This window comes from Varroa jacobsoni, unplaced genomic scaffold (genome assembly GCF_002532875.2).
Source record: "Varroa jacobsoni isolate VJ856 unplaced genomic scaffold, vjacob_1.0 scaffold_898, whole genome shotgun sequence".
NCBI lineage: Eukaryota > Metazoa > Arthropoda > Arachnida > Mesostigmata > Varroidae > Varroa > Varroa jacobsoni.
This window is the reverse complement of record NW_019213800.1, coordinates 383,818-403,970: the sequence shown is the minus strand read 5'-3', so window position 1 is coordinate 403,970 and position 20,153 is coordinate 383,818. Positions and strand designations below refer to the sequence as shown.

Genomic DNA, 20,153 nt, shown 5'->3' with positions numbered 1-20,153 from the left:
CTATGAGATTTAGCCATATTTCTATCCATTTACGTACTCACTGCCGTTGTATTATTATCTTCCAGTTGGAATAGGTCGATTAAGAAAAAGATCTACCAAAATCTCGGTCAATAACATAACTACATGTATACACGTTTCAAAAATACCATCTTATAAAGAAAATCCTATAAAATTATTAATATAGGAACTTTCTGTTCCTCTCAATTCGTAGTTTACCCTTTTATGCGGCCGACTGCCGGCTATCCGACAAGAAACGCCGACAATCGAAGCCTCTTGGCGCGTATTATACGTCCCAATGTAATTAGTTACTGCCAAGTTATTGAAACGTACGAGAATCTTCCAGCTAATTTGGTATATACGTAATAAACTGGATAGGTGGCGAAGTTCATGCTAACGCATTTCTACAATCATAAGCACAACTCAAAGTACGATATCATCTGTTCGTATGTTGTACAGTACGTGCACAACACCGAAGTAACCTAGCTGGTTATAAGTTTCTGTTAGCTAAAACAAACGTGATATAGTCTTCCAAGCCAGGCTCTCAGTAGATGAGTCATAGGTCAGCCACACAACGATTCTCTGGTAGTGAGAAACATCAGTAGCATGACTACCACCACAAATAATATGAAATATACCCTTAGTTCGAGATAGATAAACATGGGAGTGAGCAAGGATTACTAGTCAGACTCTACACTTCCATCGCATACAGAACATGCGCATCTTACTGCAATAAATGTGTTACGGTGATGAGCTCTGTAAGTATGTGACACCGCAGGCGACCCTTGACATCGAAGGTCAGATGTCTGTTCACTGGTGATAATGACATATCTGTATAAAATACTACCTCACCTATAGATTTTACCTGTACCAAACTATAGGAAATTGCTTTCGGAAATCCAAACACCTACGTGTGACTGGATTCAATTTTGCAGTCTGGAAAATCATCTTTACGGGTCACACTATTCCCAGCAAATTAGGTGTTACGCGATTATCGCCTGGTCAGCCCTTATTAGAAGGATATAAACCCGACGAAAATAAAGCGGTGCTTGTATAATCGCAGGGTCATCCACCCTTGTTCGGGGAATCTGTCTAGTTCTACTGGCATCCAGTTGCCAACTCCTATAGCAGTCATAGGCAGTGATGGGATTGGCGGACAGAAGCACGACCGGGGCGCAAGGCATATATTACATTGAAGCGATGAATGCCCTCATAGAACTATCTACACCCACGGCCTCATATCAACGGCAGGGCAGACGCCTCCGAAGAGCCCGTAATGGTCCTCAATCTATCTCGAATCCACTTAGTAATTCTTATTCGGGCCCGTCGTCATCAGGTATCGTCCAAAAGATCTATCTCAGCGTATTTCCTTCATTCACAACTTTTTTCGAATTCTACTGATATCCCGATGGCGTTGCAGCGAGAGATTCACGTCAAAGATTCACTATCGAACGAAAACAACGGAGTTTCTTTCTATTCGAATTGGTCATAGTAATAATAGATGAATATGTTCAGTTTAAGCATATGTGGGTAGGAGATTCCATGTTCAATAACTTGTACGGATAGGGTAATTGGAAGTGGTTCAATTTTAACATGCACCGGCAAATGAACAGTAAGGTATATAAAACATTCATGGTCTAAATAAAGTTTCTGACTGATGAGTATTGCTGATATACGGCTCTAACTCGGTTGTGGTGATACACACTGCTTTGTACTTACATATATTAAGTAGAGAAGTCAAGTTATTATTATCATCCTTAGATATTTACTATACTTCATTTAGAAGCCATCATAGTCTTGTTACCTTCCAAACTCGGCATCCTTAGTACTTGCTTCGTTTATGAGCGAGACAGTTCTGATAGCATCGTCATTCGACGAATGAAGATAGCAGGACGACTGCTTTTTTAACTGATTGCTTGAAATAACCAAATGGAAACTGGAGCCCCTGGGCAAAACTTCTACTATGTTCGACGATTGTGCCAATAGTTGCTATGGTTTAGTCAGGGCCGACTAAAGATCAGTGCGTAATAATCCTGTCATGAAGCTGTGTAGCGAACCTATACGGGTCAGTGGGTTTTACGAGTCCTTCCTAGTCAAGAGTGACTCATGTGGAAAGCATTCAATTCACTAAGCAATTGCAGAAAGCAATCGTAAAATTGGGTCCATAATATGTTCGCCTTACAGAATGAAAAGCATATCACAAAGAAGGTGCTCTGCTCGGACACGTGTGGCTATTTACTTTTCAATGGAAAATTTCGAGTACGTCCTATTTTGGCTGTTTGTCACGTAACAGATGTTTTTATGCACGATATAAATATAGACAAGTCACCTATTAAGTCGACGTCCTCTTTGTGCGTTCATTTTATGTAGACAATAATACGAGTGATTGTGTAAAACTAAGACACGTTTACTAAGAAAGGCTTGGTTAATTCAAAATGAAATTTTATAGAAAAATAGAGGACAGCGTATTTTGTTTCTGGTCAATAATCGTATTGAGAATCAAGACTACGTTTATAACCATCCGTAGCGAATTAACTTTATGGTTTCCTTCAAAACTCGAGAAGGAACAGCATGGAGTTTTACAGCTTACGTTGATAGATAGCCTTAAATAAAATGAAGGGAAAGGTTGAAATGAGCATATTTTTTGTACATGAACAAATCACTCGTACCGCCAATGTCAAAGCCGGCACGCGCTGTACTTTTTATTAGGACCAAGGACGAACCAGGGGAATGATCGACCGCAGATTCTCCGGGAGTTTTTTTGCCGAACGACGCTTCCTGAGACCAAAATTTTATCGCTCATTTAGTAAATTGAATAGGCGAAGCGCTCCTCCATTGGCGATAAGTTCGGCTCTTATATATACCGTCAAATGACGGCAACGTATGGTCAACGACGGTATGTTTTGTTCAGTGAGTAAAAATCATACTGGGTTGTGAGTTAACTATAAAGATGTCGGAATTCTGATCGTCTTTTATATATTGACTTATATCCATTTTACAGGCAACTAAATCTATATTGTTATAAATAAGATGTAACTTTTGCATCCGGCCGTTTACCGGCTCCGGATATTTACTTCCGTAAGTTGCACTTTTATATTAAGTACATATATAAGCGTAATATGCTCGTGGAGCGTCTGTGCAGTGGCTTTGCATGCATATCTAATTATGAATGAAAGAGGTAACTAGGTGTTCCAGTACAACGGAGACAATACTCCTTGGACTACAACATTGCCGGCGAGCGATATTTCAGATGGCTATCCGAATCGCGTCGTAGACGATTGCCACTGGGTATATGGTTAACTCAATCTGCAGAAAGGATTATTCAATAAGTTTCTGTTATATGTACACACGGCATTTACTATTGAACCCAATAGGCAACAGGCGCAGTCTTTCTAAGCAAAAATATAATGATTTTATTATTTGGAAAAATATGCTCCTTCATAGTTTGTCTACGTAACGTAAAAGTGAAATATGAAGAAAAACTTAAAATGAATAAAAGTAAAAAATATGAAGTTAATAATAAACATCAACAAGAGATAACATAACAGGTAACACTAAACAAAAAGTAAGCATCAACAAAATTCATTGACTCAACAAACAAGGTTCGTGACGTAGCCACATTCAGCGCTGAGTAAACTCAAAAATTATATAACAGGTACGGTAAACTACTTGGCCCTGCTTGTGGAAATCGTCGGCCTTATTCAGGTGCAGGAATATTTGATTGTGTATTGATCTATCATACAAGGGCGTTTACAGGCATCTTTCAAGCGGGCGATGTTCAGTGGGATCTGCGGCATATCTTGTCCAAATGTTACAGGGCCATGTCTCGCGTAATTTTTTATAACGAGAAGCATCCGTGCCGTCAGGAGCGTGGGTGAATCCAACGAGGCAAGTAAACTTACTATCTGTAAGCTATAGCAGCCCGTCACACGCGTCCACAGTAACGACAAAAGAGGCATATTTTGAGAGAGTGCTCTGACAGATAACCCCTCGATATTTTATCGGGCTGTTACTACGTTCCATCAATGTAATCCTGTTTGGTAGCTGATCTATGGCATTCGTAGACGTACAGAAGGCCTATGTGGAACGATGGCAAAGCGTCACTTGCTCATGCGAGCGGAGAAGAACGTGCTCTCAATGAACTGACGCAGCATTACCAGTGTAAACATACGCAGGCAAAGCGTGGCCTTTGAAATACGGAATACCACGAGCAAAATTTGAACGTCGTTGCCAGTTAATCTTTGTCTAGGAGGCGCGCCCTGCCTCTGCTGCCTTGTTGTATCCGGCAACGGATTTATAAGCTAACATTATTAGGTTTTCAAGATGATCATGAAATTGAAGCTGTTACTAATGTGTAGTAGAGTAGGGCGCAATGCTGTTTAAGTAGTCTACGAGTAGTAGAAAGGTGTATCTTGTAGCCAAAACAGTAAGCCAATGTTTTAGTTGAACGCAGTCAACGTAATCATCAGAACTTTGTGCTCCCATTTACTTGAGCTTTAGACTGAGTGCTGCATACAATTTACGAACGAACGCCGACGGGGGCATATTTAGAAGCAGAACAGGAAGAAAAATTTTATTATCGAAGCAATCAAGAGGTGAGCGAAAGTAAGAACGATTTCTCTTCCTATGACCACACTGTCATACCGTAGTGCAGAAATTAATCGTGAAAAACACCTTGAGTAAAAAGCGTTCCATAGATTCGAAGGCTCGACAAAAGTCCTACATATGTAGACGTCACAACATAACGGGGCATTCTTTCAAAGCTCAAGTTTTTCCATAATGGGTATAATTGGCAATTTAAGTAGAGTGGTGTAACTAAATGTTCCTATAGTATTCAGAGTGAAATAACAGTGTTGGCAATCCTTAATCTCATATAAAGGTTATAATTGCAAGGATCCTGCTTCGGTATTTTAAACGACTCATCGTTAAAAAGTCAATCTACTATGTATTTACAGATACCTCCGATTTTTGTGTGTTGTTATTATTATAGGTAGAGTGCGCTCGCCAAGATCTTTTTTATTAGATTTGCGTTATCGTAGCTATAGTATCACTGTAATAATATCGCCACAACTGCTACAAAACGGTATACGAATAGCGTTTGCTAGAAACTGAAAAGTAAAAATCAGAGGCCAGAGTAGCCGCACAGCGTAGAGGACCAAAAAAAGGCTTCATATTAAGGTGTCATACAACACTGACATACAGAGAAGTAGCATATTTGGGCTTCATTTAAGGTTACCAGCCAATGCAACAATACAGAGTAGGAATTTTCATTCAAAAATTGTCCGGATTCCAATAGCTCTATCTAATTCTCTAATCCGGAATCGAAGTTTGTGGTCCGTCGTCCTATTTCCAGCCTGAGTTATATATTATGCAGATGGCCCAATCAGTCTAATCACTGCCGTTTCGAGTGACATATGGCATTTTCTATTAGTCGAAATTCAATACGAATATTGATACTACCCGTCAGCAGTACTAGCAACACGAGGCCAATTCTGTTTGATATGTCCTGCAATGTTTGCTATTTATACACAGGCAGATATATTGTATCAGGTCAAAATCATTGTAAAGGGCCCGCTATGCTTGGACACGCGATTTGGCGCCGTTGACAGCAGTGCAGCAGAAACCGACATGGCGCAACGCCGTTGACAGAGCTTGCTGTCGACTCCTGAAGCTGTTACAGTTTTTCTGGTCGTATTCATGCCCCACCTAGCATCCTACGGCTTGACATTGCAGTGCTGTCGCTGATTAACAGCGAGCCCTGATGGCGATTCTCTAATCCACGAAAAGTAAAAACAGAGACCGTGGAAATAGCATTTCTCACTGGACGTCCGGTCGGCAACACCCGGCCTATGGATAGCGCTGACCAGCTCTTCGTTCTGGCCGGTTGTCTGAACAATGCTGAACACTCATTTTCCTCATAAGACAATGTATAAATACTGCTACATGGGCGCATCTTATAGCCGCCTGCATTATACGAAAGTGTATCTGTCGTTTTCTGTAAACAAAGGGTATTATCGCTACCGCAAACAAGTGGTAATGTTGTTCACCCTGTTAGCTCAATTGCTATGCTATAGTGACTGACATCATCGATAGCAGTCCTGCTGTTTTTACTACGAAGGCTATAAAAGAGGAACGTGTTGTTCCGAGCGGCGGGCGCTAAGAGCCGTAGCACATGATTTTCACCGTTACTGCAACGTAGCGGTGTAAGATAATCCCTGATACTGTAAGCGATTATTATTATCATCATCATTAGATCGGTACTCGGTAACGAAATTCGGCCGAAACGTGTAAATCTCAAGAGTTTCAGGTTTAAAGTATATCCCGACCGAACCGCGAGGGCAACGAGTAGGGTGATCTAATAAGCCTACCTAGTATAGGCAGCGTATCCACATGTTTTTGTATGCACAATCAATATGACAAATACCAAAATGAATAGAAAATAGAGTGCTTAAGTAACCCTTGCCTTACTATTAAAAATATCATATGTAAATACATATTGGTACGGCAGTAGGTATTCGAAGCGCTTACTTTACTGTTTGTATCTGTTCCGATACGCTGACTGAGATCTATTATATGATCGTTCCGTATTTTGCGGAACGTAGCTGATCGGGCCGGTGTTGTCTTTGTAAGACATGGCAGTTAAGTGACAGAAAATAAACTTAGAAGCATTTCCCTGACGATGAATAAACAGCCTGTGGTGTTTTTTTAGTTTACTATAATATTGTTGAGCAACCCATTTTATGTACAACATATATTTATCGAGAGCGTTCTACAGGCATGACGCCAATAATAATTATAATACGGGTAATGAATAGTATAAGCTAACGTTATAATCTTCGATCAGTTTCGAATCTCCAAGTTTTAATAAATTTACTGAGTTATATTCAGGATCGAACATTTAATAGTATTAACGGTTCGACTCCGCACGACAAATGCACGTATAACAAAATATTTACTATCCGAAAAGGGGCGGCACAGGATCTATTGTCCATACTGCAGGAGTATAAGCTTAATGTGCTCAACAATTGTGAGGCACCACTACAATAGGTAGCCTGCTTATAGGCAACAAACTCGAGTAACAACAGTCGGCAGTTAGTTACTCAAATAAATTGATACTCAGAGGACCGATATCGAGGAGTTTTTAGGCCAGTTCGGTTACTGTTTGTTCATTATGAACGCCTTCTTCCAGTTACCATCTTTTAAGGGTTATACAAGTAAGAACAATTGATAGTACTAGTAGTGCAAACCAGTACTGAACAAGCTCTCTATTTTCGTCTACGTAAACGACCCCGTCGATCCGAGACCCAATCCGCACTCCCGGATCGATTAGTAGGTTCCACATACATAATACACGACATGCTAAACCATCTTTCATTAAAGCTACATCGTCTAGAAGGTGACGCGGCTCTATGTAAAAGCGCATCTGTGACCAGTTATATTATATAACATCGCAGGCAGGCTCCGCGTCACGCACGCTGCATAGTGATATGTACAGTCAGGCAAAATATTCTGGTCTAATCAGCTCAACACGTCAAACTATTTTTCCGACAGGAGCAAAGCAACGGTACCGAATCTTGGTCCTATTACCCCAACCTTAATAAGGCTTCGGCTAGAAGACGATATTCGACGACAGTGTGCTACAGGATGATTGGTGGAATAGTTCCGGAACGTGAGTGTTAGTTAGAAGCACTACGGGAAGCCTAGAGAATGCCTCGTGAACAACAACTATAGTAAGTGGTGCGCTCGATACTCATACATTTGGCAGGAAATCATCATAGGCCATACCTCTCGAAGTCAAATACCGTAACATACTGCATTCGATTAGATATCACCATCGAAGGGGCCGAACACTCACTTGCCAATTACGTAGAGTCCGTGCCTGTACACCGAAACTATGTCGAGAAACGGGATCCTTGATTGCAGATCGTTGATGTAAAATCAATTTTGCGCCATCCTTCACCTATAAATGAACCCTGACTATGTGAAGGGAATATGTTATCTTCTTCCTATTATAGTTACTCCATGTTCGTTAACTAGCCGAATCCTTTCTATTGGTCCTTGCCCGTTTTTAGTTTGTTCATTTCTTTGATAAGTTTGCTTAAACATTTCGACTGACATTGGCAGCAAGCAATAAAAGCCAGCAAGAGCGTGCGACGCAATACCCTTTGAAAATGTTGTATCGAACAAGTGGCAATAATAACGTCTGATGGAAGGACCACGAGAATATAGTCAGGAGTTCTACGTCATCATTGACTCTGCCGTTAACGTTCGTAACAGGAACAACGTCAGTAGCAGCTTAGCAGCGCGTATTTGTATGGACGACCTTGACAACTTAATGGCATCGGTTTCGCAGCACCAACCAATCATCGCCAAATAGACAAGCTCTACTACTGGCAGTGTATTTCCTACAAGCCGGCGCTGTTTCCGGCAACGAAACCGACCTGTCCGTTTGCCAAATAAAATCCTACTCGAAACTAAATTCGTCTTGGCGGCTTCCAATCAGAATGAAACAAAAGGGCTGGTTGGGAATCTAGCAAGCAGTTACGTGATCGCTTCGCTGTGTCAGTGCCGTGCAGCCGGGAGCCAACGAGCGTGTCGGCTCATTGAACTAATGCTCAAACCGCTTATCAATCACTGAATGTGTCCTGAGCGGTCCATTGGTTCCTTATTAAGGCTTCCGTATTGTATATCCCATTCTGCTAAAGGCTCCAATGCCTGCTCGCGGTGACGCATGCTGAAGGCGGTCAAGCTCAATGAAAAGCCCCAGGTCCACCTCATTGTATATTTCTAGGATGGAGATCTATACAACATGTATCAACCGTGGTACTTGTTCCTAATGGAAACCGATTTTGCAATAGACGAAAGCGATCTCAAGAGCGAATAGTACGTCGTTCTACAAAAACTCTTCGTGAACAATCTCCTTCTTCGCAGCGTACCCGCTCTGCGGAAGTCAGCTTAATTTTGACACGTTCCATTTGGGCTTGATGCCGGTCATTCGATAGCATCTAGTTGTAAATGTACCAAACAAACTCTACAGGTACGTTTACTTTTATAAGGGCTAGAAGGAGTTCAACCTTTAGTTCCGGTATAGCTACCAAGATGCGATATTGTCCCTGAATTTTTTTTCCCTGCGCTAATAAACGTTTTCAGCACCAGGAACTAAGTAACTGCCTTCTGATTCCACAAAGAAAAATCCATGGGGTTATTTGGTGTAGGTCCAGTTGCAGGGCCAGGCTTTTCCACCTTTCCTCATAGGATCTGCATGAGCTGAACAAATTACCTGAATTACCTTAGAACAAAAGCAAAGTAAAAGCATTATGTCTAAAGTTAAAAGCTGCCAAGCCAACCCTTTTCTCTTTGGGCTCGAAGAAAGCGGCGCCTGTGAAGTAGTACCGGTCAAGCTGCAACGCGACATTTTCCTATAGCCCTCAAGTGCCTTCGTACCTATAAGTTTGATCTGAAACGAAGGTACTAAGTCAGATTGCAGCACACAACTGTAATGGCCTAATCTCGTCTCCGAACCGACTGAACCCTTCTTGGATCTGGGAGAAGTAGAGTACAGTATAACGATTTACAGGGTCCACAACAAACAGTGTCGAACCAAGGCAACGCAGTATTTCTGTGCTTCGCTCCAACGAAAGGAAAGGACACTGAAGAAGACCAAGGTACTTGGACAAGATGTCAATGACAAATGTTGCTTGATGCAATCTTCTCTTCTCTGCCATGAGGATGTATTCCTTTGACTGAAACCATTTTTCAAATTAAAAACTAGATCTATCAGCAGCTGCAATCGCATTCAACCATGTAGATCACAAAACAACTTAAGGTTAGCACAAAGTACGCATGGCAATTTTGCTTGGTATGAAATGCTCCTTTATATGATTTTACAAGACAAGCCGACCGGTATTCTGTTACTTTTCACTGCAGTGAAATATATTCTATATTTATCAACAGTAGCACGTGGTATTTGAGTGCACAGCTCCGGTACGTAATGTCATCAGGATTGATACGTGAGGTCGCTGTTCGCGCATCCGTTGTAAGCATTTCCGAGCTTAATTTTTAAATCTCATTTGTCTACTACAGAATAAGCAAAAGGACGAGCAAATAAGCGTTAGAATATAGCTGTCGTATGACCTTTTTGTTGCGTCGATGCTATGCTGCATTTCAGTTATAGCACCTATGCCTGTATGTTACAGCCAACATGACTGGGCAGATCTCTGCTGCGTCTGTTATGGATCTAACGTTCTGTGTTTTCGAGTGCTCAGTAAATGCCGCACGCCCCTTTTATTGCCCTTCACTTGGTCGAGAGCTCAGCTTTGTTTATAATAAACAGATACTTAAACATACTACACTTAAACTTCTTATAGTGCTGTCATTATAGGCCGCTTACCGAGAGAATTTCAATAACTTCGAATAAAAATTGTTGCTGGTGCTGATGTTGAAGCCAGTCAGACAGACGGGATCAACACAGAAAACGTGCTCACGGCTTCTCAGGAGGTTAGTGCTTCGATTATAGGTTGGACCGTACATATTACGATGCCTGGCGCATATAGAAATGAACATAATGTCGGGTAATATCGAAGGGGAATGCACAGAGATCACGCAGAGGTAAATGTTGATAGCACTCGCACGTAATCTGGAAAGATAAATGAAAGGTCTTTTGGTGTTGATTTGTTTTGATCAACTGTGATATACGCTGCGCAAAATGGCAGAGGAAATAGTTTTACTATCTGAATAGCTTCCTCCACTTTAGGCTCAGCAACCTTATTCCAACTAAAGCAATCTCCATGAACTTTAGGCCTTAAAGTCGTTCTATTCTAGTAACGTTACTCCCAACAGTGAATTTAGTTCTATTCAAATATTATATGTAACTCATATAACGTAGCTTATACTAGCTGACGTGGCCAAATACTAGGCTTATAACGTTTGCCGTTCGTTATTCCTAAACAGGCGTTTCAACAAGCAAGTAACCGTTCTCCCCGGTGCACGCGATGCTGGCCAATCTTTTCGCTAGCCTATCGCCAGTTGTCTTCAGTAGCGTGGCGCCAACATCAACGCTGCGGAGAAACGTTCGACTGTTGTAATCTGCTACGGTGACGCTAGTATAGATATTTACGTTTACCGACCTGAACGAGACGAAAAGAAGACTGCCACTCATCAAAACGTAATGTAAAAGCGTTTGCTGCAGAAATAATAGCAACTGCTATCGAACGGTCAGATGATTGTGGGTTCATCATCAGCACTTGGTTCATGGCCACTTCGGTTGGCTTATGCGTACGGCGACTAGGAAACTAGGAAGCTTTCGAGAGTACTGAATAATTATAGGTTTATGTTTATCTTCCTCAAGTCATCCATTTGGTCGCCTGTCACGCTGTGGCGTGCGTGGCAGCTGCAATTAAGCCATCTCTTTCTATATCGTCAGCGTTCAGCGTCTATTTGTTCTCAAGTCGATCCAACGAGCTGCTCTTTTCTTACCTAGATTAAATCTTCTGCTGTTCTAAGCAGAGTCACGAAACGATACATATCCTGCGTGCTTCGAAACAGGCGGCATTCTGCTTGTAAAAGTGCCATTGATATAATGGTGTAGCATAGGCACGCTAGAATAAAACCCGTCTGCTGACACAACAATTTAACTCAGGTTTTTGAAAGGCTAGCAAAGTTTTGCGCTTTTCTGAACGTATATTAAATAACATTAGCAATAATAATAATAAACCGGTATCTTTTTCAGCTCACGTAATCCGTTGCACGTCCCTTGTTCAGCTCGAGGCTATGTCGATTCTACTGTGACTATCCATCTTATTTAAGTAACAAACGAAGATTTATTGTGCGAGTAATCTGACCACCGCGTGTACAGGCGTCGTTCTAGATCCGTACAATGCCAGCGCATGTGAATTCAAGCATTAGACATGCAGATATGCCTAACGATATGTAGCCGTTTAGCAAAAAGAAACAACACATGGGAAACATGTACGCGATACGCAGTTCTACCCAACACCATAAAAACAGAACGACAAACAGGAGCACCACATCGTGGGCTTCGATTTGGCGTCAACTATAAATAACCGGCGTTACTATTTTTGTTCATGATAAAAGCCACTCCCTCAAACTCGGAACTCTAGCAGCTGGGTCACAAAGGCAGCTTTAAGCGTAAAACCAGTAGAAAGCACCGGATTCAGCCAGTCTATTTTTGTTAGCTTCCGTAGAGGCATCATACAGCAGTCCCTGGTCAGAAACGAGGTAGTTTCTGGTTGAACTTATCTTTTCTATCAAACGTTGCTTCCGTATGTATTTTTTTGCAGACCAAACATACTTATTTGTGTTATCAAATTCACTATGCGAAGACGGTTAGCAAATATTGCCAACTAATACCTTGACTTGTTACGCATACACCACAGGAGACGAACCGCTATTGGCAATTTACAGATACACTTATGGAGAAATTACGAGAGATCCGCGTGCGTATCATGCTGACTACAGGCGATAAACGAAGACGCTCTACCGTTCGTACCGAGCTGATGTAAGCTTATTAATAGTAGTACAAAAATGAGGTCAGCTTCGGAGAAAATTGGATTTCAACTCTCCTCAGACGTGAGTTGGAGATGCGGACAGATTCGCATGGTCACGTAACGGTTTGTTAATCTGATGGGTCATACCTCAGTGGCTAATAAATTATATACAAGAGAAGCAAGCTCGTAAGAAAAGTCACAGAGCTAGCGATCTAAACCAATACTTTACCAGTTTCTGAGGGGCACATCTGGAGGTTGCGTGTTGAAGTTCTACAGCGGTGACGACATGACCTCTAACTAGTTGAAGTTTTGTTAGCTAACTTGAAGTTGTGTAAATTCTCAAATTCGAATAAATGCATCTGTTTCGGGTTGCTGAATATCAGAATATTTGGTAATAGTGCTAATGCAGGTGTTGAACTGTAAAGCTTGGAGGGGCCGCGGGAAAGATTCGAGCGATGTCCAGAGTAAGCCAAGTCTCTGAAGCAATATCGAAGGACAACTCAAAGATATGTCTACGAAATAAAAAAGGATTAATGTAAGTATGCGTAGCGCAAATAGGATACAGTAACCCCAGTACCTCGTAACTCACTCTAGACACGAATATATACATATATATAAGTTAGGTACGCATTATTTTCCGCGATCGAAGAAACACGGTTATGTGTGACAGAAATGTATGCCATCGTAAAACACTATACAGGGTTTATTATAAACTCTGTGGTAAGGATAATTTCAGTACGGGCGCTTTGATCGTCTACGCGTAGGCCACTCAGCTGACTCGCTGAACTTAAAGTAACGGCATGCATGTGATCTGTTGCAGAAAAATTGTGGAGTCTTCATAGCGTGGCTAGCAGTACGTGGCTGATGGCAGCTCGGTGCCTTGATTTTGAGTCTTGCTCGTTGCAGAACAATAGTGCATATATAAATAATTTTTATTTGTTATTATAATAATAATTATTATTATATATTGTATTATAATCTTTATCCTGCTAGACAAAGTTCCGCGTCAAGAGAGTTGATTAAATTTGGCGTAATCCGAATTATTCTGTACTCTAAATCTTCGCGTACTCGATGACGTGTAGGGTCTCATTTGATGCTCGTAAACGGTGCAATGATACGTATCGCTAAGTCAACGTTGTTTCCTTTCCTTCCGATCTTCGAAACCTTTCTTTCTTTCCTTCCAAACCTTTTCCGATCGAAGCATAAAACTGTTATATGAAAAAATTAATTTTTAACTACTTTACTTGCTTAATTTTTCCTCAGAATTATATAAAACTTTCAACTAGCTTAATTTACAATAACGTTTATTCCAACTAGACAAGGATCATCGATTGTCTTGCCAACGGTGGTTTTTCGCAAATAAAAACGGTTTGACAACTGTGAAACAGTTTCGAAGCGACTCTACTACAGTTATCAGCTATAATGACAAACCTTGTCACACAACGTACATTGGTTGAGGGTGCTGCTGGCGTGTTCCTGGACGTGTCCACCAATGTGAATTAATGACCAAAAAATTAAGGTCACAGCAAACTGCGTTAATAGGCATTGTATCGGAAATCAATAAAAGCATTGTACAAAACAACACTAACGGCTGTAATGAAATATATATACGTATATGAATATATACAGTACCCGGTTGTACGGTACACATTCATAAACTAAACAACTTTTCTATAACGCTATCTATAAGTCTATTTCTAGAGGGCTTACGCGATAATACTGGCGCTTCCAACAACAGTCGTGTTAGCGCTACAGAGTCGCTTCTCAAGCTGAGTTTGGCCCTGGTATTAGCAGCTGGCTACGACGGCTCTAAAGCGTAACTGCCTGGTGTCGTTGGAAATAGGTCACACCGCCCGGGGCAAATAAAAGAAGCTTGCTAGACCTACAGTTGCAACTGTTTCGTTTTACGGTTGTTAAGGAACTTGACCGCTGGGGCATTCAGCAAGCTAACTTGTAGGATTGTCGCTATGAACAGATCATGGTAGTGGGGCACTGCGCAAAATCTCACGAGATTACAACATGTGTTATTGCCTACAAACACAGAATTTATTTCAGGGCAAATAACGTTTTTAATGAGCATGTGCCTTCAGCAATATTTAAGCCGTGATCAGCTTAGCAGTTGTTAGTAGTAGAAACAATTCGATAGTGTTGGCAGCTTCAATGCAGAACCTTATCCGTTGCCGCACATAATTCGTGGTATTATATAAATAGAAAATGTTCATATTATTTTAAACGTTGACGATTTATGAAATCGACTTGTTACTTACCGAAAATACGAAAACTGTGCTATAGCCATCCGCATCGTGTTGTTTTGCAGTAATAGGGAAACACCTAACATTGGATTTAATTAAACCCATCCGTGGCCATCTTGCAATGCGCAGTACAATTGAACGTTATGTCGTCAAACATAGGTTCAAATTTTAGGCTTACGATGCTGCTTCGTCGATGCCACTTTTTCTGTCAACTGAACTAGCAGGTGTTCAATGAATTCCGCGACAGCGAAAAAAGCATTACTCTTATACTATGCGCAGATATTCTTGAGTATCCGGAGCCCCTTCGGCTCTGCACTGGTGCCAACACTAACCCAAAGTAGGGCATCATAGAATAGTTCCTATAGAGACGCCAAATACGCGTGTCTAAAGCTGATCCTCTGACCAGCACGAGTGAAAATTAACGGTGTCTACCTTCGGATGTCTTTGAGAACTCGATCTTCTACGAGCGTCAGCAGCGGGAATGGTGTCGAGGCTCTGAAGCGGTAACTTCAGCTCAGCTAAATAGACCTAGACATTTCCTGAACAGACCAGGGTGTCATAACGCTGCTGTCGTTGGCACAACGAAATTGCCCATGGCCCTCTTATATTCCAGGTCTTTCTATTTGCTACTGCGGTAAATTTTGTTACCCCGGCTTCTATTATTTCCTATAGTGTTGAGTAATAATGCAACATGTGTCTTCATTATCATGTCTGCTACCCGCCAAGCTTTCCAGGGGTAGATGTTAGCGACGGCGATTTACAGTCGGTGACGTCGAACGTGGAGGCGTCAATTACTATCCAACGGCTTCCCAACCGCTGCCTAATTTCGAAACAGCCTTAACAGTGGCCTCTGGCCTATTCCAATAGCTTTGTGGACACAGCGGGATTAACCGGCTGATTAGAAAACTCCATTATTAATTATAGTTGGTATTTGGCATCCTCCACCGTGGGGCAGATAATTTAAATAAGCAATGCACACGTCTGCCAGCGGCATAAATTCGAACCCGGGGTTAAAATTATTGTCTCTAAGGAACTGAACAACATAGACGGTTAAATAGCGGGGTAGAACCCGCTGTAAAACATACTTTGAGCATTTCTGTACCCTTTAGTCCTAGACTCCAAGGCAGAGAACTTTGAGGTAACCTTAAAGTGTGTGCACCTTTATATACCTGTATATGTGACAAGCGGTCTTGGTACGAAAGTCACATGGTGAATCACGCTACGAATTAAATATAGCTATATTGTGTTCCGATTCGATGCCCGTCAGCCAGCTTGTGGGCTTGCTGTACCAAAACGAAAAAAACCGCCTTTCCCACTCATTTTTAACAGTAATAAATAGCATCATAATTTAACCACTTGTCGATGAGGCAGCTTTAGTTACTATAGCTTTGCTACGTGGCAACGTGAGGTCCCAAAAGAGATTTAGGCTTACTACAAGGATAACTGATTTTTAATAACAAAACGTGTAAGTTTAAATGTACAGGCTCATTTTCTAGCCAGCATATTCACGGAAGTTAAAACATCATCACACGAAGCGCTCTTCTATTATGGCTGCTAGTATTACTGCTCATATTCTATAGGTGATGTTGTGTTTACAAAAAAGCGTCATTATCAAATGTCACAGCGGGATAGATATATGTCATTTAGCATTAATCAGATACTAATTCAAGCCAATGTAATACGGTTTTCAATTCAGCTGAATAAATTTGTCAGCTTCGAGCAGCAGCAACGTCGATCTGGACGTGTTCCAGCAAATACGTTACGTTGCTTCTTCATTTTATATCAGACCATAAAAGGCTTTGTAGAAATGATGATGTGTCCCGATGCTTGCAAAAGCTGTTTCTAAGCTGTCTCATTCATTGCACTATGGTTACTAAGACCATATGATATGTTTGATTAGCACAACTTACTATGCATTTTAAACGTTCGCGCGCTTTCTATCGCTGCTATCTGTTTTCAACCTTGTGCTTTCCTTCGAACCTTTGATAGGATAGAAACGAGAAGGATTTTTTTTCCTGGTATCCTGAGCTCACATTTGCCGCATAACTGCCATTCTTTGGACGGTAATAGTCTCTTGATATTTATGCTGTCCTATTTACTTCACGTTTAAATCACCTAACTTAGAGTGATACATTAGGTTCAGTGTGAAAGGTTCGCTCCGCGTTATTCTCTCTCAAAATAATATGAGACTAGAAATAAATCAGAAAGCGAACGACACGTTTGAACGGGCTGTAACAGTGTAAAAGCCAAGAGGAACTATAATTAATAATAATTTTAAACGTACGCAAAATCATTTTTATACCAGCTACTTTGCAGGTTTAACGGCCTTGCGTGTAGGGGATCGTTGACCTCCAAGTGCACTTTTCAAATAGACGGCGCTATGTTCCATAGTCAGCAAAACAACAAATATTAATCATTTTATTATTTCTACAATTCAATAGCTGCTTTTCGCATTTTACATCTCGTACCTGCTGAGCAGTTAGACGTTACTTCAGGCAGTAATTGGTTTGTTATGATAAAAAATTCGCATTTGTGTGTGTTTAACCCTGAGAGGTATAAACTCTAGGGCAGAATGACAGGGAGTAGGCATATCTCTTTCATAAGCATCCTATTCTGACTGTTAAGCGAGTATCATGAACACGTTTTGGTGTTTCGCACATGTTAACACATCCGTTATATCCTCCTCTGGTACATTTCTGTATTTGCAAAGGGTAACCAGCTGTGCTACTATCACTGGAACTATAACCGAATAACTATCTGTCATACATACATGCTGCGTACTACTGAAATTTTTGCATTTTCATACACGTCTTTGTACCAGCGCGGACTCCTTTTTAGCTGCGCTCAGCCAGCTCAAGGTCTTCCGTGTGTGTCGTGCAACGTTTTTTATCCCACTGGTGGTACAGTTCCGTTTGCACTAAACGCGAAGGATAATCGGTAATGAAGACAAAAGCAGGTGTCTAAGCATGTCCGATCATACGATTGTCCATATCCACAACCCCAGCGGATCGGGCTGCAGCAACCCAGAACAACTGTTTGATCGATTTTTATCCCAGAGAGATACATACCACTGCTGGAAAGAAGCTTTATAAAAACTGCCATACAGCTCCTTTTTTTTTTACCGCAGTGGCAAATCTAATAACGACAGAGTCAATCCACCTGAGCAGGAGCTGGTTATATCGCCAAAACTTCTAGCCTTGTTTCTAATCTGATTTTAGCTAGCTTTATTCTGGGTCGGCGCTCTTGTACGCCGACCCAGAATAAAGCTACTACGCCGTTGAGACAAGGTGGTTAAGGTCTGCTCGTGATGCAGATACAATAGGACATTCAGATTTTACCAAACATATACACATGTATTATCTGCTGCTCATCTTGAACTGCTCCAGCCTGGCCATACTTTACGTTGGCCCCTACAATTTATGCTAAATTATCAACAATCGTCGTATAACAGAGGGGATAAAAAGCGTGGGAGAAAATGCAAACAGCGAATCGACTGCCGCTTTAGGCCATTCAACTCAGACAAATATCGCTTTAAATCATCGCCGTGCCAATAACCGAAAAATGTTTACCTTATGCTATTTTTTGCACTCAGAACTGGGGAGAGTGCCGTTTTAGACTGCGCCTGCGCTAGCAGACGAAAACACTTTGCTACCTGGCCATCTTATTGCACGTGGCGTACATTACCAATAGATACAATTTGATGTGCTTACTTAAAAGTCATTTTATGTAAAACTGCTGTTCATAATCTCTACATGTACCATGAGCACCAACGAAGTAATATATTTGAGGGAAGAGCTTGAAGCCGTCGCTGTCACAGTGTCATAGGTATTTCTACTTTCAGATATCATTGCTTCTCGTTTGGTACAAACATATTAGAGATTCGCTTCTGTGCTTCTTAAATATGTTAAATGGGCGTTGATGCAGCTATAGAGAAAACGGTAGGTTAAAACCAAATCCCTAAAGATAGCTTGAGTAGAAACATTAGTATATTGCCCATATGTAACACAAATCGTTCCAGAAACAGTGACTGTTTATGAGATGTAAGATAAACAGAGGAATAAAAGGTGAACGAAAGATGACTGTAAATAGAGTTTCTATCGTACAACTATGCTGGAACTGACATTTTCCCACAGTTGCCGATCTCTTTATAATTTGTATACCCAGCTAAATACATTTTGATAAAATACAACGATCAAAATCTATCTGAATTAAACTGAAATAGCAATGATGCCAGTTTGTTTCAGGTATTCACTATAAGATTATGCGTTATAAATGATTATTGGGGCTCGACTTTATTTGAAGGCCCAGTAAATGCGTAAATGAGTATAGTTAGTGAAACGTAGCAACTAAAGTTCGGCTGAACGGTATTTGTAATCTTTTTCCCTATTTCAAGTGACTCTGCTCAAACATAATAATCTCTACAGGAGATGGTTCAAGGACGTCGTGAGGGGCTCGATTCACATCCAGGACAATTGTAAAAAACAAACGACGACACACCGTTACTGAGTAATTTCACCGGATTTCAGACGATCGTTGTAGAACGCAATCTTGAATACATAACGAAAATATGGTAACGAAGTCTTCACTAGAATAAAGGTTTTTGTTACAAGCTACTGCAATTTACTGTTGTATAGTAAAGGGGGTCGTATATGCAATAATGATTGAGTACAAGCGAATCGTTATAGTGCTAGGAATAATAAACGAGACGAATTTTTACTAGAAGATATATGAAAACGCTTCCACTAAAACGAAACTTAAGGACTGGTACAATGGAATTGATATTATAAACAGATAGTTCCGTGTATAAGCGGACGTTTACGTTGGAGCATTCACAACAAATAGTTGTACTCCCAATAGGTGGTGAGGCTGTATATCTAACAAGCCGGAAGAAGATTTCGTGTATGTTCATAGGAAAAAGGGAAAGCGTCGATTATGGAATAAACTTATAATAAGAATCATAATAGCACGAGAACGTTTATAGCTACAAATTTAACTTCTCTAGGAGCGCTTCCCTTATGAAAATCAGTAGCGCTTTATTACCCTTTTACATTGATCCTACGGTCTTTTCACATAATCGCGCCAACATTGTGTTTCGCGCTTCGTACACAGGCGTTTTTTAACGTTTTCTATTTGCGATTTCACAGTAGCCGTGATGACTTTATGGAACGTAGGCACAGTTGTACCCCTCTACTTTACAGCTTAAACAGTAGTGGCCCCTAAGACAAGTTTTTTCCTGTATAGTTGAAGTGGCTACCTGGAGAAGTTCACTACTTTGTACACACAACAACAATAATATGACGCTGTCAAATGAGCGGTAAAATAATGTCGTTGAAATCATCGGAACAACAAAACGTGAACAAATTATGTCCAATAAAAATGTCCGAAGACAGAGATTAAC

General features: G+C 41.0%; 1 protein-coding gene and 1 long non-coding RNA gene across 18 annotated transcripts in view; one reads left to right on the top strand and one right to left on the bottom strand.

Annotated features, from left to right (window-relative positions):
• The window catches only part of LOC111264780 (carbonic anhydrase 1), a 63,691-nt gene that overhangs the window by 41,875 nt on the left and 1,663 nt on the right, over positions 1-20,153 (bottom strand). The gene's annotated exons all lie outside the window — the stretch shown is intronic.
• Positions 3,994-20,150, top strand: LOC111264781 (uncharacterized). 12 transcript variants are annotated; one of them, XR_002683077.2, is made up of 7 exons: positions 3,994-4,592; positions 7,549-7,727; positions 10,365-10,494; positions 10,948-11,161; positions 11,726-13,038; positions 19,149-19,325; positions 19,613-20,150. It is a non-coding gene; the product is annotated as an uncharacterized LOC111264781 (long non-coding RNA). The 12 variants fall into 12 exon arrangements; XR_015312812.1 differs by having other exon boundaries at positions 3,995-4,592; positions 19,149-19,261; XR_002683075.2 differs by lacking the exons at positions 19,149-19,325; positions 19,613-20,150 and adding an exon at positions 13,324-14,085 and having other exon boundaries at positions 3,995-4,592; positions 11,726-12,585; positions 12,902-13,038.